This window comes from Antedon mediterranea, chromosome 3 (genome assembly GCF_964355755.1).
Source record: "Antedon mediterranea chromosome 3, ecAntMedi1.1, whole genome shotgun sequence".
In the NCBI taxonomy this organism is placed as follows: domain Eukaryota; kingdom Metazoa; phylum Echinodermata; class Crinoidea; order Comatulida; family Antedonidae; genus Antedon; species Antedon mediterranea.
The window spans coordinates 19,367,261-19,390,246 of NC_092672.1; the positions used below are offsets into that span (position 1 = coordinate 19,367,261).

Here is a 22,986-nt window from a genome sequence, read left to right on the forward strand (position 1 = left end):
AACCTGGAAGACTGGCTTTTTGTGAGTTAATTTGTAACTAAATATAATTTTCTTAATCAACAAAATACATAGATTTAATAACATATCAGGATTTTCTGTATTGTAACCAAATAATATGGAGGTTTTATCAAGGTTAATCTTTGTTTTTGAAATGTTTTCCCACCAAGTCGTGAATTCATCCCATAGTTTGGTTGCAATGTTACATTCAACCAAAAGATGGGTCATAATTTCACTATTTGATTCACAATAGGAACACATATTACTCGGTACAATATTCATTTTATGTAGTCTACTATTAGTTGACAAGCAATTCACATTAAGTTTATACTGAAATATTCTGGTTCTTACCTCCTGAGAACATTTAAATGGTAATACATAAATATTTTCCCATTTATCGCTATCTACACCTAATTCATCCTGCAATTTACTTTGAGATGTTGGTATTTTAAAGATTTTTTTAATTAAGGCTCTGTATATATTTTTTGTACTCATACTTTCTAATTCTTGTTCTTCATTCTTTACTTCCACTATAAACCCTCTCTTTTTATAATTTTTTCGTAAAAACCCTAGCTTCATGTTTGCTTTCCACTGTGGGGGTATTGCAGATATCGTCATTCTCCAGTGCATGAAATTACTTGTCGATAAGCCTCTCTTTATCCACGTATTAAAGGGAATGATATTACCGTTTACTAAACATATCCCAACATCTCTGAGGCTCTTGTAATAAAATGGCTTGCCATGTATATGCATGTGCCTATTAAACCATATATATTGGGACCCTTCGTTTACTGTATCAGGATGTATTAATTCGAAATAAGCGTTTAACATATCCTTATAAAACAATGGAATGTTTTTCCAACGACGGACACAGTCCGCGCTTACATTACAATAAAAAATGGTGTCGCCTCCTTGCTTATTTTAGGTTTAAGCTTAAACTGGGAAAATTTTATACACAAATAGTTATTTGTTATAGGGCCTGTTTCTGCTGAGCAGAAATAATCGATTATTAATCGATTATTTTTGGGCAGCAAAAACGTCGCAAAATTAAATAACCTATTAAAAATAACCGATTAAAAACACTCAATCCATTGCATGTTTTAACCGATTATTTCTTGTTTTAACCGATTATTGCGGAGCAGTTTTGAGCTGCAACACAAAAAGCGATTATTGACCACACTTTGTCCTCTAGAGTATGGCAACCCTCACTCACAGTGCATGCTGTTTATTTGCGCGATCGACGACGATCAACAAAACAATGATGTGGACCGAACATTTCATTGTTATTATTTTGTAGGGGAGAATTATACCGAGAGGATTCTGCATTACAAGTACACCGTTACATCCCACCCAGTCCAGGCTAACAGTGTTTTGCATGTCCTTTTTTACGCCTGTTGTTTTCGGTAGAAATTATATCCCAGCTACTAGGCTAGGCTAGGCAGAGTAGAACCAACAACGAAACGAACTTTCTCGCCGACGTGTCCTTATTAATACATCATTATTCTGTTGTATGTGGTACGGTAGTAGGCCTAGATGTTTATTTTACAAATAATATAGCTTTACGTAAGAGTTCAATTTTTACTTTTTAATCCTACTGTACTGTATATGTGAGAGTTTTAGGCAGCAATACTGTAGGATGTAAACAAACCAACTCTCATCGGCCTTCCATAACTTGAACTGCGTTGTGGGAATTGATGACATGATTGTTAAAAAGCGATTACCAGATAACCGATTAACGGTGGAGAACATTTTCAGTTACAATGCAATCAATTCTGTGGTTTGTGGTACTTAGGAAAAATCAATTATTTTTATTTTTTCAGCAGAAACCGACCCTAAAAAATTTACAATTTGTTGCTGATGCACTATATTACAAACAAAATTTACCACTCAGTTTCAAATTCAGACCTCTCCTGATAATCACGGGAGTTTCTTGATATTTCATTTCATCTGCTTTTCCGTAAAAAAAAAAAGATTTCTGATTTTTTGGATAATTCAAAAAATGTCATGAGAATGTATATTTCTACTACTAATATGAGAATAGATATAGATAAAGATAATAAAAAACAAGAATATTGACTTGTAAGATATTTGAGTAAACTACTTTGCTTAATAGGGGACAATACAGTCATTCAGCGTTCGGGTAACAAACTCGCATGATGAATATACATGTGGTAAATTCTTACCAGAGGGGTACATGTACATCAAATGGAATTTCACAACATTCGTTCGGTGTTTGGGCAACAAACTCGCATGATGAATATACACGTGGTATACTAGAGTGCGTGAAATTGTAATTATTTCTACTTATTTGTCTATATTATACGAAAATAACGTTTAAATCCTGTTTAAAAAAAATTGTTTTCATTCAGTTTGCCGACGACATTTTTTTTTTGCTTTGATATGAAATATGAATCAATATTTTTACGATTGACGATTTAGTGATGCTTATCAGCATGTTAACGCAGGTTTCAATCGTGACTTGATTCTTGTTAACGCAAATTGGCGCGAAGTAGCAAGATTATAGTAATAATAATAATAATAATAACAATAACACCACTAATAATAATAATAATAATAATACAAGTTCATGGGGCAGACATTTTTTTTTTGTATCAAGTTGGTGGCAAATGCTATCATACATTTTTGGAAAGCTTAATATTTGTACTTTTTAAAAATCCATGATAGCAATGCCAATTGTACAGCTTAATAGTCATTTTATGATTATATAACACGCCTACAGAAAATATGCAACACAAAATTGTGTCATTAGTAATTTGTAATCGTTGACAATTTTGGAGTAGGGGATAACATTTTTAGTCGCGTGGAAGCGACTCTATAGTTCACTATGTCGGTCGGTCGGTCTGTCTGTCTGTCTGTCGGTCGGTCTGTCTGTCGGTCTGTCTGTCTGTCTGTCGGTCCGGTATCACTATGCGTTTTATTGCTTTATGACCTTATCTTGATATCAGTTTAATCTAGCTAAGTCAATTTTTCACAGAATATTCCTTATGGCCAGGAATCGATGTGGTTATGTTTTCACGGTGCGCAATAAAAAATTACGCGGTCTACGCACGATTTAACGAAATCACGTTTGTAATCATATCTTAACAACCATGAATCACAATTAAATAAAATTTGGTACTCATAAATTTCAGGGCATAAATCATCATATGGCAATACAATTACGTGCGTAGCGCATGTAACGCATGCGTACGCGCGCTTAAAATTTTCAAAATTTATTTTCGATGAAATAAGAGTACGTTTCAGGCAATTTTAAGCGTTTACAAAATTGCCATGAGTGCGCAGATTTTTGCGCGCGCACTGCGCGTTAAATGTTATTGCGCACTCTTTTTGCCCGATTTCTGTTTTCTTGACTTTTCAACTCGAAATTACGTTATACGAGCACGTCAAAAGTGACAGGCTACGCACGTGTAAATTAAAAAAATATAAATGTTTTTAAACATTTCAACATTTTTAAACATGTTCAGTAATTTCGGTCAGTATAGTTCACTATGTCGGTCGGTCCGTCTGTCTGTCGGTCTGTCTGTCTGTCGGTCTGTTTGTCTGTCGGTCCGGTATCACTATGCATTGTAGCACGCGACTTAATGGCTGTTGGCCTTGTTCCAATTAACTTAAGATTTAGTAAACAGATTTGCGTTTTCTTGGTATTAATATGTAGGGTATAGATTGCTTAAATGTAATAATGGTTTAACTATAAAATTTTTCTTAAATTGAGATGTTTGTCTTATTTGACTATTGAGGTATAACTGTATTACTTGAATTGATCAGGTATCCCAAAATATGTCTATAAATATGAATTTAAAATAATAATTGGAGCTTATCTACAAATTCCCATAGAAAAACAATTCTTACAAATTTAGCAATTCATTTATTTTTTTTTATTTTTTTAATACCAATATTAAACATGGTAAATTTATTTCATCTAGAAGAGATCAATGAAAAATTAAAATAGAGATCTAAAACAACAGATGATCATACAGTAGCTGTTAATTTTAAATTGTATGCTTTTGGCATATTTAACTCTCTACTGATTGGAGTAGTAAAGATTGTCTGATTTAATGTTGTAATTATAGATACAAAATCTTCACTCATCTAAAACCTTATTCATTATTTTAATGATTTACATTAATACATACAAATACAATACATTAGTTTATATTTTTTAATAAAAAGGTTTGCCAAATATAATTGTGGCACATTTCAACAAATTACAGCATATAATAATTACTGTAGATAAAACCAAATTACATTTCCTCAAAAGAGCATTATCGTTCTACTTAAAAGCTTTGGTCTTTGCTCTATCGTACCCCATCGCTTGTAGTATTATATCCCGCTACCCGGCCTGTGTTAAATATAAAGGCATCCATGTCTAATTCATATTATATTTACCTGTTTCAAATGAAAAAATGGATAGCTACAGTAGATTGTTTTAAATTTAAAGAAACTAGAGGATGAGCTTGCTTCGCTCGCTCCCCCTCTAGGAAGTGTAGACGATGGTTCTCGGAATGATAATGTTCTCCTTATACGTTTTCTGTCGGTTACCATTATTGAAAATGCTTGACATTCGTAAAACTATACTACTTTGTTTCACAGTGTTTTAGATGATTAATAACATTTTAAAGTACAGTTTTTATTGTTTGGTAGGGCCCTTTGGGGAGGCGGAGGTCATTTGAGGGAGGTGCTTATTCGAGGGATATATGTTAAATTTTGTAGTTTTAATAATATGGTAACATTTATAATAAAATGAAATCCTCTAATATATATGAAAAGTGCTAAAAAAGAATAACAAATGCTTGGTAAATTGTAGATAACAGTGCGGTGAATTCTACTACAAATAGTATAATTGTGTTGTTATAAATATGTGGATGGACGTTTATTAGATAGTTGGGTTGGAGGGGGGTTGGGTTTATTATTCAAAGTGATGTTTTATTGGAGAGGCGTTTATTCAAATGAATACCATCCTAATAATTATTAATACATTATTTAATTTAATCATCTTTTGAAACTAACTGCCGTGACAGAGTGGGCCCAAGAAAGAAGACATTACGGCTTGCAACATGGGCAGACATCTCGGTCCTAACGGGACACAGGAAGATAGCCTACAGTTATTCCTGCAAGCTTACTCAATAAAACTCAGCTATCGGGATTTCACTCGAAAAATGTCTTATCATCAAATCTCCCTATGTAATTTTATAATACTATTCCCCACAATATATTCTGATTCTTTATGGCGTATATTTAATTTGATCTTTATTAATTTGCAGTATAATTCCTATTATTTAACTACTGTACCTTCACACACGCGCGCGGTATGTTTTAAAATAAACAAAAAACTGAAATGGCTATGACTAATGGCCAACCACTCCTACTATCTGATTTTTTTTTTCGTCTTCCAAAGGGACACTGTATTGATTGATGGAAAGTGCCTGTTTCCAGTCACCTTTAGGGTCAAATCTATTATTTTAACTGCTCCCTTGTGTTTAAAAGAGAGAAAATATTTGAAACTAAGGTTGTTGCAAGGTGAACTTATCTTAAACCCGGAAATTACTTTGACCGGGAAGAATTGAAATTGAGAGGAAAATCTAATGTTGAAATCATAAATGTTGTTAAAAAACTCTTTATAATATCTTCCTAAGATATAAACATGGATCAATAGCGTCGCCGTGAACACTAATGTTATCAAATCTACGTTTCGCGGTACATCTCGGATAGATAAGGTAGGTATCCAAGGCGGAGATTTGTACCGAAGTTTTTGCATTGTGCTCGCATATGTCAGAATTAACCATAATTTATATATAGATGCAGAGAATAATTTGCAAGCATATTAATTATATTGAACATAATGAACAACTACAGTACCTAAAAGGTAGTCTTCTTTATTGTACCTTTTTAATATCCTAGATGTGAGTAAAGGTACTTTAGAAGAATCCTCTCTCACTTCTCATCTGTTGTGCTGGCATACATATCTTATTTGTTTTATTCTTTGACTTCATTTACCGTATATTTTCGTTTACTCAAGGAAATAGTAGGAGGAATGGGGAGGGTTGTTTAATCCAAATTATGTACTATGGGGGCGTTTATTTGTGGGGGATTATTCAAAAGAGCGAAGTTTTTTTTCTGTTTTTTTTGTCCACTTGCCTTATTTTAGGTCTTGAAATTTAAAATGAATATTTGATTAAAAGAATTTATAAGAAAATGATGAAAATGAGAGCCTCTGTTTGTGCTGTACACTTTTATGTATTAAACAGTATAGTTGTAAAACAAAATGAGAGCCTCTGTTTAGGCTGTACACTTTTATGTATTTAACAGTATAGTTGTAAAAGTAAATGTTAATGATAATGGTTTATTACATTCTATAGACTTAAATTATGCATGGCTACGTATGGCTGTGTATTAATTATAAAAACAGTTTAATTTTATATTAATACCAAACCTGTTGGATAATCATTTTACTAATATAAAAAAAAAGTGTATTGTTTAATAATATTTTGCTTTTATAAATAATCATAGTTTTACTAAATAAAATACCAAAAATTAATGAATATATTATTTGAACTTTTTCATAAGTACGTTTTTTTTAAATCAATTTTTATCGTCAGTTTACTGCCATCGACATATTTTATTTAATTGTATTTTTAAAAATGTATATGAATGTAAATGTGGTTACTTCTTAACATCAAAATAATCTTAGTCTTATGTATATACTGTTCAAAAGATATGTATTTTTTTAACAATGTACCTTATAAATAAGAGAATTATATAAATGTGCATATATACATATATTATTTATATTTATAGAACTATAATAAAAGTGGGACGAACCCACACAAGACAAAAAAAAATGAATATATTATTTAAAATATTTATTATTCTAATACAACAACAGAAATTAGTTTTGCTTATTATTAGTCTGTGAATCTTTTTAGTTTCTTTGTAATAATAGTTAATTCTTGTTTATATTGTTTTAAAAGTATTTGTACTAGAAACATATTAGTTTAATAGTATTTTTAATGATTTAATTAACACAGTAGGCTGTAATTTTTTATAGTTGTATGCCTAATTACCATCTAGGTCGTCCCCACAGATGGTTCTCGAATACACAGTAATTTCAGCGTAAAAAACTGGCGATTTCAAATGTACCTACCGTAGGACTATAATACATTGCCGTTTACAGAAACGAATAAATAGACACGATGATTTATGTAGTCAACTAAAATTAGCACCCTGAGAATGCTCGATTTACCGAATTGTGCCCTTATGCAAATTAATTATTATACTAAAATATAAGAAATTAAGACTATTTGTACACATTTTGTACATCATTGGTTTTTTTATACCATTAGAATTATAAAGTGTTTAAAATTTATTAATTGATAACATATAAGGTTATTGGCCTCACATAAACTACACACACAGTGAGCAAATCTAACATGTTGAAGCAATGCAAAAAAGCTTCGCTTTTAACCTCTTCTTTTTAACAACTGTAACTCAAGCATTAATATTCTGACTGGTATATCCAAATATGGTAGTGATGATTACTACCGAGCAGTATTACCAAATCAACAAACCGAGTTAAAAACCCGTTTTTCTGCCGATAACAGGCCATGCTCTAACATATTTGGCGTAGCACCCAAGTCTATCGAAGTGTAATGTTGAAGAAGTCTTCAAGGAACTTGAATTTGGTACGATGATCTGCCAAGACACGAACATCTTCATTCCGAGCTTCAGTGATGGAAGCGACTGTGTAAAATTAGCGGATCCAGATGTGTTCCCGAATGTGCGTGCACTTCTTCTAATCGCGTAGGCCCTATGCCCGTAACGTCTGCTGAAGCTGAGCGGAGTTTTTCGACTTTATGGAGAACGAAAACCTGTTTGCAAAATCACATGTCTTATGAGCAGCTTTCGGGATTGTGCCTCATTAACATACACTTTAACATGAACATTAATTAATAATACAGAGAATGTCATTCGCGAATTCTGTCTCCAAGCCAAGAAGAATGTTCCAAACTTATGTTTAAAGATGCATCACGCGATGTCTAGAGCGCTGTTATAGTAACTAACGTAAAATGTATGATAATAATTTAGAAGTTAGTTATTACAATTATGTATAAGTATCACCTATACTATACATTCGAACAAAATAGGTATATTTTTAAACAAAATATTGTATATGTTCTGGGTATGATAAGCGTCTCACATACACACGGAGCCAAGATAGCTTCTTGGACTTGCACAGTGTATGAACTCTATAACCTTACGGTTCTCAATAATATCACTCCATGCTATCATTCTAATATCTTTTTTCAAACTTTTGCATCTCTACGTTCATTTCATGCAACTTTTGTATTGGTGAAAAGGAAGGAATTCAAATAATTCCTCCTGAGTTTACAGCCTCTCTACACAAATCAACAAACAAGCAAGAAAAAAAGTGTTTGTCTGTGGCAGCCTGGAATATAAAAATGTTGTTTTTTGTTTTCTTTGTTTCAGTTTATTAGTGTTAACATTGTCATATTTGTTTGTGCGTAAACCGATTCAAATGATCTAGATTGCCCTAGACCGCCAAAGCTTCCAGGGGGCGAAGCCCCCTGGACCCCAACCGGGGGCCCTTGGCGGCCCCCTGGCCCCCAGCCCATGGTTGCTCGCTTCGCTCGCAAAATACTCACATATTGGTTGACCCCCCCCCTTTAATTCTTTGCTGGCTGCGCCCCTGATTATGTGGATATTTTATTGTTGATACAAAAAATCGGAGGAAATTGCATTTCTGCGGGAAAGTAAGAGATGACATGAAATATCTTCTGCAGTCATTAGAAGAGTTGGGAGGACTGAAGTATACATATTACTAATAATCATAATGCAAGGATTATTTTGTTTTCCGTGCAATAATCACTACATTTAATCACTACATTTAGGCCTACTGTAACATAGCACTATTATTAGAGTGCTATAAAACCATATAACGATTAGCAAACATAGAACTGATTTGTTTTACAATTTTCTATGTCATACAAATACAAAACAAAGAGCAAATTTTATTCACACACAAAAATAAGTACATTTGCTCTGTAAATTGGACATTTTTGGCCAAACACGTTTTTTATTTAAAGACTTGTAATAATTAGGTGGCACTCAATATTTCATCGTTCACACCAGCAGTTGATTGAATGTAATTTTTAAATATTATCTACTCAACAATATGTTCCATTTGTATAATGTACAGTAAGCATTAATAAACTTTTACATTATTTTTTCTTTGCGCATCTAAATACCCTATAAAGTTTTAATACACATGTGGTTGATAACCACAATAAATAAAATATAGATAAATTGCCAGACATGATATACTCTACACATTCTCCCGATTCTAAATTGGTACACATACAGGGCCCACAGGGTCTTTCTGTTTCACTACATGAAACTGGTACTGCTATTTCTACAAAGCAATCTCACTATTTTAATAAATTCCGAAACTTATTAAAAAGGTGAGATTCTATGGTGCTTTCTGTCTGCAAATAACTTTCTCAATTCCCATAATTCAGACAACAATGAATAAAAATAAACATAAAGAAATATGTTTTAAAGACAGTTTTAATTATTGTTCTTTCTTCATTAAATGATATTTTTTAAATTGATATTCTATTTAATAATTTTAGAAATAAAGATTTATTATCAATTATTTTTGTTTAAAAATCAGTAGTAAACATTTTGTGTAACATAAATATAGTTTGAATTACTATAGACAATAGTACTATGCATATTCTGAGTGGCATTACTCCCTAAGGTTGGAGTGACCCACTCATACCCCAAACATTTCAGTGAACAAAAAATATATAATTTTCCATGAGCCTTCATCGTACAACAGCCGCCGACAAACGTACTCACTAATCAAACAATTCCTCATCTATACACACCCCGTTCGGCAAAAATATTTGAACATTATTGATATATCTGATAGTACTATACTCGGCCTCTACGTTGAAAGCTGCATACATATCTCATAGACTCTCTGTGTACATACCCAGTTTGAGTTTACAAATTACCATTTAGACTCTATTCCCAGACTTGCTTTGAGGTATCCACATGCCCAGTCCATGGAGGTAAAAAATAATTTTTTTTTTACCTCCATTCCCTCTCCATGTTTCCAAATACACATTTTTAAGCCTTAGAAAACGTTAAACATTTTTTTCCGCCTTAGTAGACTTACTGTAGCTTCCCCATGGTAAATGTTTCCCAATACTTTCGTCCTTTTGAATATAACTGCCTAAAGGTGTGGCGCGAAAATTATTGTTTACTTTTTGAAAATTAACTTTTGCATTTATTTTATTTACTGAAGTATAAATAATGATGATGGGATAAGCATATAATTATGGAACAAACTGCACTTTATTTGTTTATTGGTATACTCCTGGTGAACATGGTCTACTAGGAAAGTTTTAGCCTCAGTGAATATTATTCACATCCTATACACAATGTATATCATTCCACTGTTTGTCTTCAGTGTTCATCAAAATAATATATTAATATTTATTAGCTTGTTATAAAATCATTAGTTGTAGGATTTATATAGATACTTTTTAGTTCAATCTGTTTTAAATGTCGGTATATATACATGTGAATAAATAATGTTTATTTCTTTGTTATAATTACTGTATAATGATTTATTTCAAGTGATTTTTTTTTATATCTTTGAATTAAAAAGAATAACAATTTTTATGAATTTGTTTTAATGTAAATTTTATTAATTTTGTGTAAGTCAATTCAATAAGTATATAATATAACAGAAATAATAAAGATCTTAAAATCTATTAAACTGTATAAATGTTAAGTTTGCATTTCTTATGTACTGTATTGATTTTCAGATTCAATATTTTTCACATTGATATTTTTTACATTGATATGATTTGTTAGGTTCTTGGTATTCTGGCATCAGCCCGGGGGGGGTCACTTTTAAATATTTCCATACGGGGAGGTGCCGCATTTACGGGTATATTTTCGAGGGCCTGGTAGCACAAGTGTGGGAAAATATGAAGAGTTGGTAGCACAAGTGTGGGAAATGACAGGGTGAAATTAGTAGTTTAAGTCCCTAGCCCGCCCACCCGTGTCAAAATGTCATTATTTATCGCCAAATTTTTTCAGGTATTTTAGCATACTGGATGCTATAAGCCCATCGCGGGGCCTATCGCTAAATACCTTTGAATAGGCCTAGAGTTTTCGCATCAGCAGAAGAACACGAAACATCCAGCCTAGGACAAAATCATTCAACTGTGACCACTCTTGATCATCGACTCGTCATGCACGTTCGTGATTTTTCCATGAACGGTCTCTTTGGCCATGCGCAGATCATGCTGGGAAGAACCAGTACAAATTTATTTTGCGCCCTCTCTGGCGTGGCCTTGTTTCTACCGTTTTTTTTAGAGAACACTGGATTTTGGTAAATGGTAGTTCAAGTCCGTAGTATTTTTCAGTAAAACAGGTAGCGCAAGTGCCTCATGTCTTGAAGTGGCTGCTGCACCTCCCCGTTTGGTTTATATACAAGTGACCCCCCCGGGGGCATCAGCCAAACCTTTACCCATTTTAATTCTCTGACAGGCTTGAGCTATCAAGGGAGGTATAAAAATGGTCATGGTATTTCTAAAAACTGTCCATTTGATCTAACAACTTAAAAAAATTAAAACAAATATGGTTCAAAAAGATGTGTACAATTAAATTGTCCATCTTTTTTTTTTATCAGATTAACTCAAGATTAACATTGTTACAATCAATATTTAGACTAATATGCTACACTTGCAAGAACTTGTACTAGTTAAACTCCACCACCACACAATAGAGCAATGAACTATTCTTTGCTCTAAAGGATAATTAACATAATGAAGTTAGGTAAACATGCCCCTGAAAGTAAAAGTTTGTATGCCAAACCTTCAATAATTTAATATTTAAAAAAATTTATATAAATAAAACTAAAATGTGATTGATAATTTAAATACCAGCAACAACATTTTGACATTAAAATTGAAATAATACAAAATTGTATAAAAGTATATAACATAATTATCATATTTTTATAAAAATGTATACAAAAGTAGAAATCAAATTCTGAAAACTAATTTGACTTGGTTACATTGCGTATGATGATGCAGTAAATAGTTGCAAATTGATTTTTGTAAAGTAACCCTCTGTATAAATTACATACCAAATGAATATGTGCAACTGTAAGATATATACAGTATAACCAATATTGTATGTATTTCATATTATAGGATGGTTGGACAGCTTTGCATGATGCAGCAGCTAATGGACACACAGCCTGCTGCAGCCTGCTGGTGAATGCAGGAGCAGGTGTCAATCTATCAAGCAAAGTAAGTCATCTTCATTATTATTCATTGTCATTTTTAAATATATAACATTTTATATTTTAAACATAATGATCTTCTGGGTAATAATATTTAATGTATAAAACTCCATTGATGCTGAAAGAAATTGGCATAATTTGAAGATCAATATATTTTTTCTCTGATACTAGTCATGAAAATTGCTATGACACTACATTAACATTTTGTCATGTATTTCCATTGAACAATTAAAACAATGGAAATGATAGTGTCAATTTTACTTAACTAAACTACAGCAACATGCTATATGCACAATTGAAATATATCATCCTTATTCCAAAGTGTTGATATACAGTATTAAAATTTAAACAGTATTATGAACACTACAATTTTTAAAAATTTTAATATTTCTTTAGATCATTATGATTTTGTATATCTTAAAAGTTCATTTTTTACCAAAATGTTTTAATAACTTTTGAAACACTATGATTCTACCTACATTATCAAATGCAGCATTCGACAGCTTGCAAAGAAATTGAAAAACACATTTTTTGTGCAAATTTGCTGTTCTGACATAGCTTAATAGATGAAGGTGAATCAAACAATGCCCCAGCTCAAAAGGCGCTTATTATCAGTCTTCCGGTTTAGGAGGAGTCACAGTAACAAATGTTAAGTTGTATAATATAGATTGGCTTGCTACTCATATTAGTCATTGTTGGTCAATATTTGCCTATTTTTGTCTTATTAAAAATCTGAAGTATTCTACCTATTTTTGGGTTATTTAAAATTGTTTGTTGATTTTGTTTTTTAAATCGTTAAATTGTGCGTAGTGCTACCAATTTGAAAGGTATTAAATTTAAAAGCAATGCCAAGACTGGAATTCTGTTTGGATATCATAGATGAAATACCCTTGTAGCATCGCAAAGATATCATTTTTGATAGATGAATTTGACAATTGGAAAAAAAAAGACATTGTTTGGTATCAAATTGGTGGCAAATGCTACCATACATTTTTGGAAAGCTTAGTATGTCTACTTTTTAGAAATCCATGATAGCAATGCCAATTGTACAGCTTAATAATTTATGATTATATAACACCGCCTACAGAAAATATGCAACACAAAATCTTGGGGTAGGTGGTAGTGTAATTTTGCAAGTCCAACAATTATTGACAACATTAGAGGTCAGAAGGTCATAGAAGTTTAATAAAAGTTGAAATTTTGTCTAATATTAACTTTTGACAAAACAAATACAATATAAATCTTATGCAAACTGATGTTTTCATGAACATAGATCCAATGAACAAGAAAATTGAATTTAAAAAAAAAGAATATACATTACAAATTGTTGTACATAGCAGCACATGTATGTGCCTGATTGAGGCAGGATCAGATGTAAATGTTACAGTCATGCACACTTGTATTTAAGTGTCTCAAGTAATTGTATAATTTTAACAAACTATTTAACTTTTTTTTCAAATTTAAAAAGTTTAGCTTCATTTTTCATAAAATCTACAAATTAAAGTAGTAAAGATGATGATGGATGATGATATACAACAATTACAATACATTAGTTTATATTTTTTAATGACAGGTTTGCCAAATATAATTGTGGCACATTGCCGCATAATTACTGTAGATAAAACCTGTTTAAATTAAATTTGCTCATAAGAGCATTATTGTTCTACGGAGTGTGCCTTGAAGGCTTTGGTCTTTGCTCTATCATCCTCTGTACCCCATCGCTTGTAGTATAATATCCCACTACCCGGTCTGTGTTAAAGGCATCCCTGTATACTAATTCATATTATATTTACCTGCTTCAAATAAAAAAATGGATAGCTAGATTGTTTTAAATTTAAAGAAATGCAGAGAATAATTTGCAAGCATATAATTATATTTGAACATAATGAACAAGTACCTAGAAGGTACAGTAGTCTTCTTTATTGTACCTTTTTAACATCCTAGATGTGGGTAAAGTACTTTCCAAGAATCCTCTCTCACTTCTCATCTGTTGTGCTGGCATACATATTTTATTTGTTTTATTCTTTGACTTCATTTATATATTATCTTTCATTTATATGTAATTGTGAAACATTCTAAGCATGCCATGAAAACATTTTATTATCTTATTTTATGCAATGTAATTATATTCTTCAATTAGGATCTTGATGTTTTTCAACAACAGCTAGCTATAGAAAGAAAGTTGATTGAATATAATTATATGTAAATTTTTCAGAAAATTCAGTCGATGATCACTGGTTTAAAAAAAAGAAATATTTGATACAGTATTTAAAATGAATTAATGAAAACAATTATGCATTTCTTCAATAGTCGCAAATGGTAACTGGCCTCTTAATTTATTTCAAAATGTACCCAACTTTGTCAATAAATGATCCAATATTGTGAAATAAGTAAATAATATTCTAATTTTAGCTATTAATTATGTGAAAATCATTCAATTTGAGGCCTCTAATATTAATCTCATATTAGTAAACATGTCCTGATCAATTTTAAATTTCAGTGCTAAATAAACTTGTCTCCTAAATCTAAAACTTAGTTTTCTTCATCTTTCTGAGATAAAACATTGTTTGAATGCCTTTCTGATGAATTTGACAGTAAAACAAAGGTAATTTCATTGCAAACCATTGTTTATATCACCATAGTTAATACAGTTTTAAAGAAAACTGAATAGGCCAAATTTGTTTCATGTCCAGGATTTGAATTTTTTATTTTTTATTTGAGAAATGTACAAAATATGTGAAAGATGGTCTTACAGTTCAGTTGTGTTTACATACCTTAGAGTGTGTAATAAATGCTTCATTTTTATTTTTTTTTATTACTATTAAAAGATACAATGTAGCTAATAAATTAGAAAGTCTTCAATCTACAAAATTTGATTATAAAGGAAATATGAAACTAATTAACATTTTTTTTAATTTATTTTATCTTTCATATGTTATTAATCTATGATTTATATATACTACAGCTTGTGTATCTGACAGTGTTCTTTCTTCTTTATTTTAAATTAAAAAACGCCAGTTTGGAGCAATGTTAAATGATCAAAGCTAAACATAATTGTCAAAAATAATAATTATAATACAGTTAACCTTTCCACCTATGTACTGTAATTATTATTTACAAACTTTTTACAAATGCTGGTAAAATCATCACTAAGTTTGTTTACACTTGATATACTTACTTTCTGCCATGTAAATTATAATATTTAAAGTACTATGTTATTTCAAAATTACATGGAACAATAAAGTTATTGATTAATCATTAATACTCCTCACACTTTTTTAAATTTTATTAATCAAATACTGTAATTTAATAATATTGATAATGTGCCAAATTGTTAAGTTAAATTGAGATTTGCTATTCTCTTAAAAACAAAAAACCAATATATTCTTACATAATTTATTTTAAATTGTATTTTTAAGTGTATATGGTCATTATTACAGTTATGATCATACTTCAGTTGAAAATAATTTCCATTAAACAATTCTACAAGAGAAGGAGCACAATACATGCAATGGCTTTCTTTAACTTACCAGTATTTTCAGTTAATTTATTGCAATTATATCCTGCATTAATATCATTGCAATTATTATACTACTATATAATTTGTATTCAAGCAAATTATGTAGTTAGACAGGGGTAATAATGTCAGCTGCATTACATCAAATCAAGAAATTTTAATACAATTACACTGCTAGAAACAATGGTCAATCCAATTGTGGTCCCAATATGTCCTTCATAAAGAATGGGAAAATAATAATAATAATGGATAAATAAATGACAAATATTGTTTATTATTATTATAACTTTAAAATCATAGCACATGGGCAGTACTCACCAATTTTCATATTTGTTGCTCATACCAAAATGTAAAACCACTAATGCTAGAGAATTTATTTGTTACAGACTTATGGCAAAATCAGCATTGTATTAAACTATCGCATGGAAGTTTTCAAATAATATATACTATGGCCCTGTTTCTTCTGCCAAGAATATACACACTGTATATTATTTTATATGGTATTTTTTGTGGCAGCAGAAATGGGTCTCATAAAAAATATACTGTATAAATATACCGTATAATCTTGATCATTATCGATATCGTTATCTCTGATATTTTATCATACTGTATATTTCTTGCACCTTTCTGCTGCGTCATGAATATACCATCTATATTGTTCACCCATAACACAAGGTTTGTTGAGCATACCCTACTTAGAACAATTACTAAAATGTCACAGTGGACTGAAAATCTTAAGATATTTGCTCTATTTAAATGTGATAGAACCGAGGTTTCAGGGTAATAGGAGATGTGGGGTTTGGTTGTCGTCAAAACAAGTGAACAGTAAGCAGTACAAAACAGCAAAGGACAATGACTGAAAGTTAGGTAGACACGGGGTTATTCGGTCCCATATGGGATTTTACGGGATCGAACCATAGCTATCTATTCCTCAATCCATATAATCCCACAAAGTAGTTTTCAAAGGAAACGGGTCACCGAATTATAATTCTAATATATTATTACGTTATGTTTATGCCGTACATATTGTAGCAGAAACAGAGCCTATCTTACATTAATGGCTCATTGGGATGACTAAAGGTTGGTATTAATAGTAATACCTAAGGGTAGACTCACAGCGTTAGGTTTGTTATCCAACACAAGGTAATCCTCTCTTGCTAGGGTTCCTATTAACGCAAATGGCGAGGCGTAACAGCTTCCTAACGGTAATCTGCAGCTTAGTTCACATACAAAAGTATGTACACTGCTTACATAACGCCACCATGAGTCTGAACATACCCTAAGACACTGAACAGTACTATGTTTAAAAATAAAGGTGATTAATCAAAGGCTGATAACTCCATCACATAAAACTCCTAGAAAGTAGGAAGCCCTTTGTCCTCTTCCCTGACTGACTGAGCATATGATCTCTCTATTAATAATTTATATTGTAAACCTTATTATGTAAACAGAAATATCAATCAAAATTCTTCTTCACTAAAAAGTTTTTAAAGATATGCTACATTATTAGCAATTTACACCTAAATCCAGCCCTCAGTCTTAACCCTTTTCCAACATGCAATTTGTTTTTTGAGGATATTCACTACATTATTAGCAAATTACCCCCTAAATCCACCCTTTTCCAACATGGCTGTTGAAAAAGTGTGTCATCCATTGGAATAGTTTTATTGCCAGTATTGCATGTCTGTGGATTTTCCATCTGAATTGACATAGCAGCAATCAATCATTGTGCCACTTATGAATTTCATGTGTGAGAGCATTTCCGGCCATCTAGAGGTGTCATTTAACAAAATTTGCTTTAAATCCCGCTCCCTTTTCAGATCCTGGCTAAGGCCCTGGACATTTGGGCAATCCCCTTACGATAGTCCTGCTACCGCCCCTGTAAATAATTCTAAGCATGTGAAACAAAATACTGATTATTGATTATTTGAAAGTGGATAATTTAAAAACATAAAATATGTTGGTATCACATGGATGACACACACACACAGAGTGATATATCACTTTGTTAGTTTTTCTGCCTAGTGCTGCTATCTGTATCGTGGTATTCAAGCTTTAAAGTTTAAAAAAATTAAGATAAAATGAGTTGAATATTTATTATTGAAATGAGTAATTATTATTCAATTACATAATAAAAAATTAGTTTTGATAGCTGAATTCAATTAGCTTGGTGTTTATGAACATTACTATTACTACATTAATACATAACTTGCTTGCTCATCTTGATTGTGCTAAATACTTATGCTAGGGTTTTATTTCTAGATTTTTCGTCCTCTTTTAATTCTATACAATCAAGTATTTTAATGAAATCAGTAAAACAGCTTAAAGAATAATAGGAACTAAAGAGAACACTAAAGATATTGTTAAAAGTGCAATAAGTAAAAAGTAATTATGTCGGATGAGTATCACCCTTCCTCACCATTATCTTGTCTTTAGTAAGTCAGGGCGTTTAATATTGTTGGTGTTCCACTTTAGTGCTTGTTGACAATTAGGCTTAAATATAGTTGTTACTGTGTGCAAAACAATATCAGTTTTTTGTGGCAACAGTGTACAGTTATATGCTCTAATTTAAAATATAATCTTTAATGTGTATTATTATCAATACATAATGCTATACATTATGTTTTTTCATGCTATGGTCATAAATTTCCATTTGAAACACTTTATAAAACATTGAAAACAATAGTGCCTTCACCATTTTATTAAATTAATATTTTTTTAAACAGTATTTAATCAATAGTATGTTATTTTGTAGGGTTTTAATGGTGTTTTCACTTATAAAATGACAAATAAATGGTTAAATTCAACAAAAACCCATTGGCTGGCAGCCAATTTGAACATTTTTTCTTTAAATTATTTATTTTGAAATTTTTTTTTCAGGGGCCATTGCATTTTTAACAAAAAAACTTCAAAAACAAAAAAAATTTCACAAAGCTTCAATTGTTCTTACATGATTTTGTATTTTAAAAGCGCAATTTTTTAAACAAGTCACTTAAATGCCCTATGATCCCTGTGTATTATAATGATCAAAGATGCTAGTTGTACTGAATATTTTAGTAATGACATGTTTTATTCATCATTTTTAGTAATGCATTTTGCCATACACTCTTTTATTATCAACACACTACCAACTCCGTCCACCATCTCCTCATCATTAAATAGTGAAGAGCAATGATATTAAAGGATGTAACTTAGACCCATATTAGACCCAATTTTAGTTTGTAATTATTGTTTCCATAATACATTACAAGGGCCTATACATTTTATATTACACAGTGCCCTCACTCATCATTTATTTTACTTAAATTCTGTTTATATTGTTAGCACTTTCAGTACCAGTGTACTGTTCAATAAAAACCCAAAAATCTGTACAAAATTTTATTTAATTTAATTTTTTTAGACCTTTTTTACAAAACAACTTTATTGAAATAGCATTTAAATTTTAAAAAAACTATTACCAGCATTAAACTAGATGATGATTTCATTTCATTATTCGGTCTATTTCAGTATATACAAAAAAAATGAAATTGGGGAGACCAGGGTCAACCTAAGTGAACTTAATCACTGAGACTCTAAGCTCACTATGTCGGTCGGTAGGTCGGTCGGTAAACACTAACTCAAATTTGCACACGTGACTAAAGCCATGTATACGGCCTTGTTAATCATCTATTTAAATAATAATAAATACAACATAGTATAAAACTGACTCCAAATAACAATGATTCAACGTTTCAAACTTTATTTGATCATCATCAGGAATGATGATAAAATGTATTATTACTGATCCTCAAGTTTAACTGGAAACTGAGGAAATTCGGATTAGGCCCTCCACGGATCCACGGCAGCCAGCAGTGCAGCGCCTACCAGATCAGCACACCGGGAGACGATCCCCTACTCTTTTCGAATAGTGTACCAAGTTCTTTAGCGTGCACTGTTAAGTACACGGGACCAACGGCTTTACGTCCCATCTGAAGGACGAGGCAATGAGAGTAAAGCATCTTGCCTAAGGATGCAATTAGTATGGTACAGATAACCTCGAACCCATGCCTATCACATGCTAGTTCGATATTACCTTTCCACCATCACTCTCTGGTGTATATACAGCACCCGCTATTTCTAGACGGTCTCCCATCCAGAACGCAACCGGGCCCAACGTTGCTTAACTTCGGTGATCTGACGAGAACCGGTGTTTCAACGCAGTATGGCCGTATAATTTGCACACGTGACTAAAGTCATGTATACGGCCTTGTTAATCATCTATTTAAATAATAATAAATACAACATAGTATAAAACTGACTCCAAATAACAATGATTCAACGTTTCAAACTTTATTTGATCATCATCAGGAATGATGATAAAATGTAAGCATTATTGTTATTATTATGGAATGCTTTATTAAATAGGTAACAGCAGTGAGCACCAGTGCTTTGCACAGTCTGTAGTATAATTAAAATGATTCCATCTTCTATCATTGTTATATTTATTCATCTTCTTCATCATTATAAGACAATAACAAACAAACTCGTTTAAATATAAATCTACCCACTGTAATGTTGGTGTTGCTACAGATTTTCATATTTTAGAACAATGACAGATTATCAATGCTTACTTTATAGCATTCATTCAAGTATAAGCAATAATGTCAACAGTATACTATTTGAAAATCACAAGATAAAAAGATCAACTTTATTATTATGATTTTGTAAAGCTTAATATTTGTTAACATACTGTTCATTCTTTTAAATTCAAACTTTATTTATCCACAAAATATCAAAGATTAAAAATAAACTTGTTTCAAAAATGAAAAAAATTTAAAACAGTGATCGTGCCTTTAGTTGCATGGTCATTGACACTATTTTAACTAAAATAACTAACTAAAATTTAAAGTTTAGTTAGCAAAGTTCAAAAGGATGAATTAAAACACCTAATAATAACCTTAAAAAGAGGCTACGAGGATGCTTGTTTTTCTTGTCTTACCATTATTGAATAAATGTTATTGAATTGAAATTAAATTGAATTGAATTAACAGCCACCACATATTATAATATACATTAATGACAAAATATGATGTTTTAATTAAGTTTAACTAAAAATGAAAAACTACAATGTGTATTCCCTTTGCGTACTGATCAGCCATTTTTTATTGTTGCAAGGTTTCAAAATGATGCAATGAACTTTACTCCGTCCATTGGATTGAATGTTAAATCGTCCAAAATAAGTCCTGATAATGAACAGAACAGAGTATGCTCAGTATAATGTGCATTAAGCATGCGCAGATTAATATTTTGTGTAGATTACCGTGATCCTTTCATCTACCGTCCACCTTTGTCTACCATACTGTCATAAAGTCACTAGTAGGTTTTATTGTAAATTAACAGCAACAGCTACTGTATACTAAACAGTAGTACTAATCATTGTCAGTATTTTCATTTCTATTGTAAATTAATAGTCAACAGATACCTCTTAGAATCGGTAAGTCATACATTCTACTCATTCACCCTTTACCAAAAATTTTGTATTTTTAAAATGTCTTTCTTTCCATCATATATTCATTTATGACTGACAATTTTATACTTATAGTTTCATTCTATTGTAAAACAATAATACTCTCTTTGTCATTACATTCAGCCTCTTACATTAACATTCAAATGAATTCAGAATAAATACATTTGAATGATGAAGCCTAAAAAAAAAACAGAATAACTAAAATACAAATAAATTGGTATATTTCTATACTATTGTACCTTATAACACAAGCATCTCCTGTTCGTCCGAAGCGCGTAACAATTTTGAAAGGCATTGTCAGATAGAATAGAGCTAATGGGTGGCGCCATTGTGAGCCATGGAGTAGCGTGCCCTCATCAAATTAGAAAGTCAAAATCATAGAGGGGATCTGCTAATACTATAGAGGGATAGAGTAATTGACTGAGCCCTATAGGAATTAATAGTTTTGACTTCCTAGTTTGGAGGGGGCGCTGCTCCATGCTGTGAAATGGCGTCGCCCAGTTTGACCTTTTAACCCTGTACTTCCGATACTGTGTTTTAAATGCAAATTAAAGAACAGGAGATTCTTGTGTTATAAGTTCTTTGCTTTGATGGAGATGATGATACATAAAACTGTTATAAAGCCTATCAAACATACAGTGCTAGTTGACGGTGATTATTTGCTTTTTGTTAAAAGTAAATAATAGTCAACCAGAAATAAAACTTGGTTTAATAAAGCTTTGGTTGCCAACGCAATGTAGGTGCTACGCAAGTGCGTTGACCAATAACAAGCAACAGTTTGGATAATCCATCACATTCTGATTGGTAAATTTGCTTGATTTAATTTACAAAAAAATTGCATAGACTACAGACAAATGGACAGACTAAATGTTGGGACAAACAAACTTATTACATGCAATTATTACTTAAAAAATAATTTGGGATTTACACTAACCATCTGAATATACATATACCTTAATACCTTATCCAACATGAATACAGTGTTTAAACAGCGCATAATACTATGCCTTTGTAGATTCACGTGCACGCGCATTTAAAATTTCAAAATGTGCAAAAATTAATTTCTAATCAACTTTTTACGCGTTTCATGTCACTTTGAGCATGTCAAAAATTCCCACGGGCGCGCAATTTTTTACGCACGCGGTGCGCACGTAGCGATAAAAACATATTTTTTTCTCTTGAATTATATTTTTCAAGCCTTTCCTAGTAATTTTGAAAACAATTTAGACCTTTTCCAGTTTAAATAACGACATACGAACACGTTGAATTTGACAATTTGTGCGCGTTTTTTATGAAAAAGCTTAAAAAATCATCAAAATAATGTCTTTTTTTAAACAGTCATAGTTTCTAAAGTAAACCGTGAACCGTTTATTTTTATTACAAAATCTAGAAGTTGATGAGTTGCAGATATCGGATCATGCATCGATAAGGCTAAAAAAACATTGTGACGTAATCGTATGGCCACGCGAATGTAAAATATAGGATTTTTGTCTGTTTCGTTATTGCTCATCACATTCAATGGAGTGCATCACGCTTATCTGTATTCCTTTTTCTCCTATATTTATATATTGTCTAGGTCAATCAACTTTCTTTAGCATGAGA

General features: G+C 31.4%; 1 protein-coding gene and 1 pseudogene across 1 annotated transcript in view; one reads left to right on the forward strand and one right to left on the reverse strand.

Moving 5' to 3' along the window:
* The window catches only part of LOC140045020 (uncharacterized), a 164,110-nt gene that overhangs the window by 14,687 nt on the left and 126,437 nt on the right, over window positions 1-22,986 (forward strand). The window lies entirely within an intron of this gene.
* Window positions 19,974-20,091, reverse strand: LOC140045613 (5S ribosomal RNA; annotated as a pseudogene).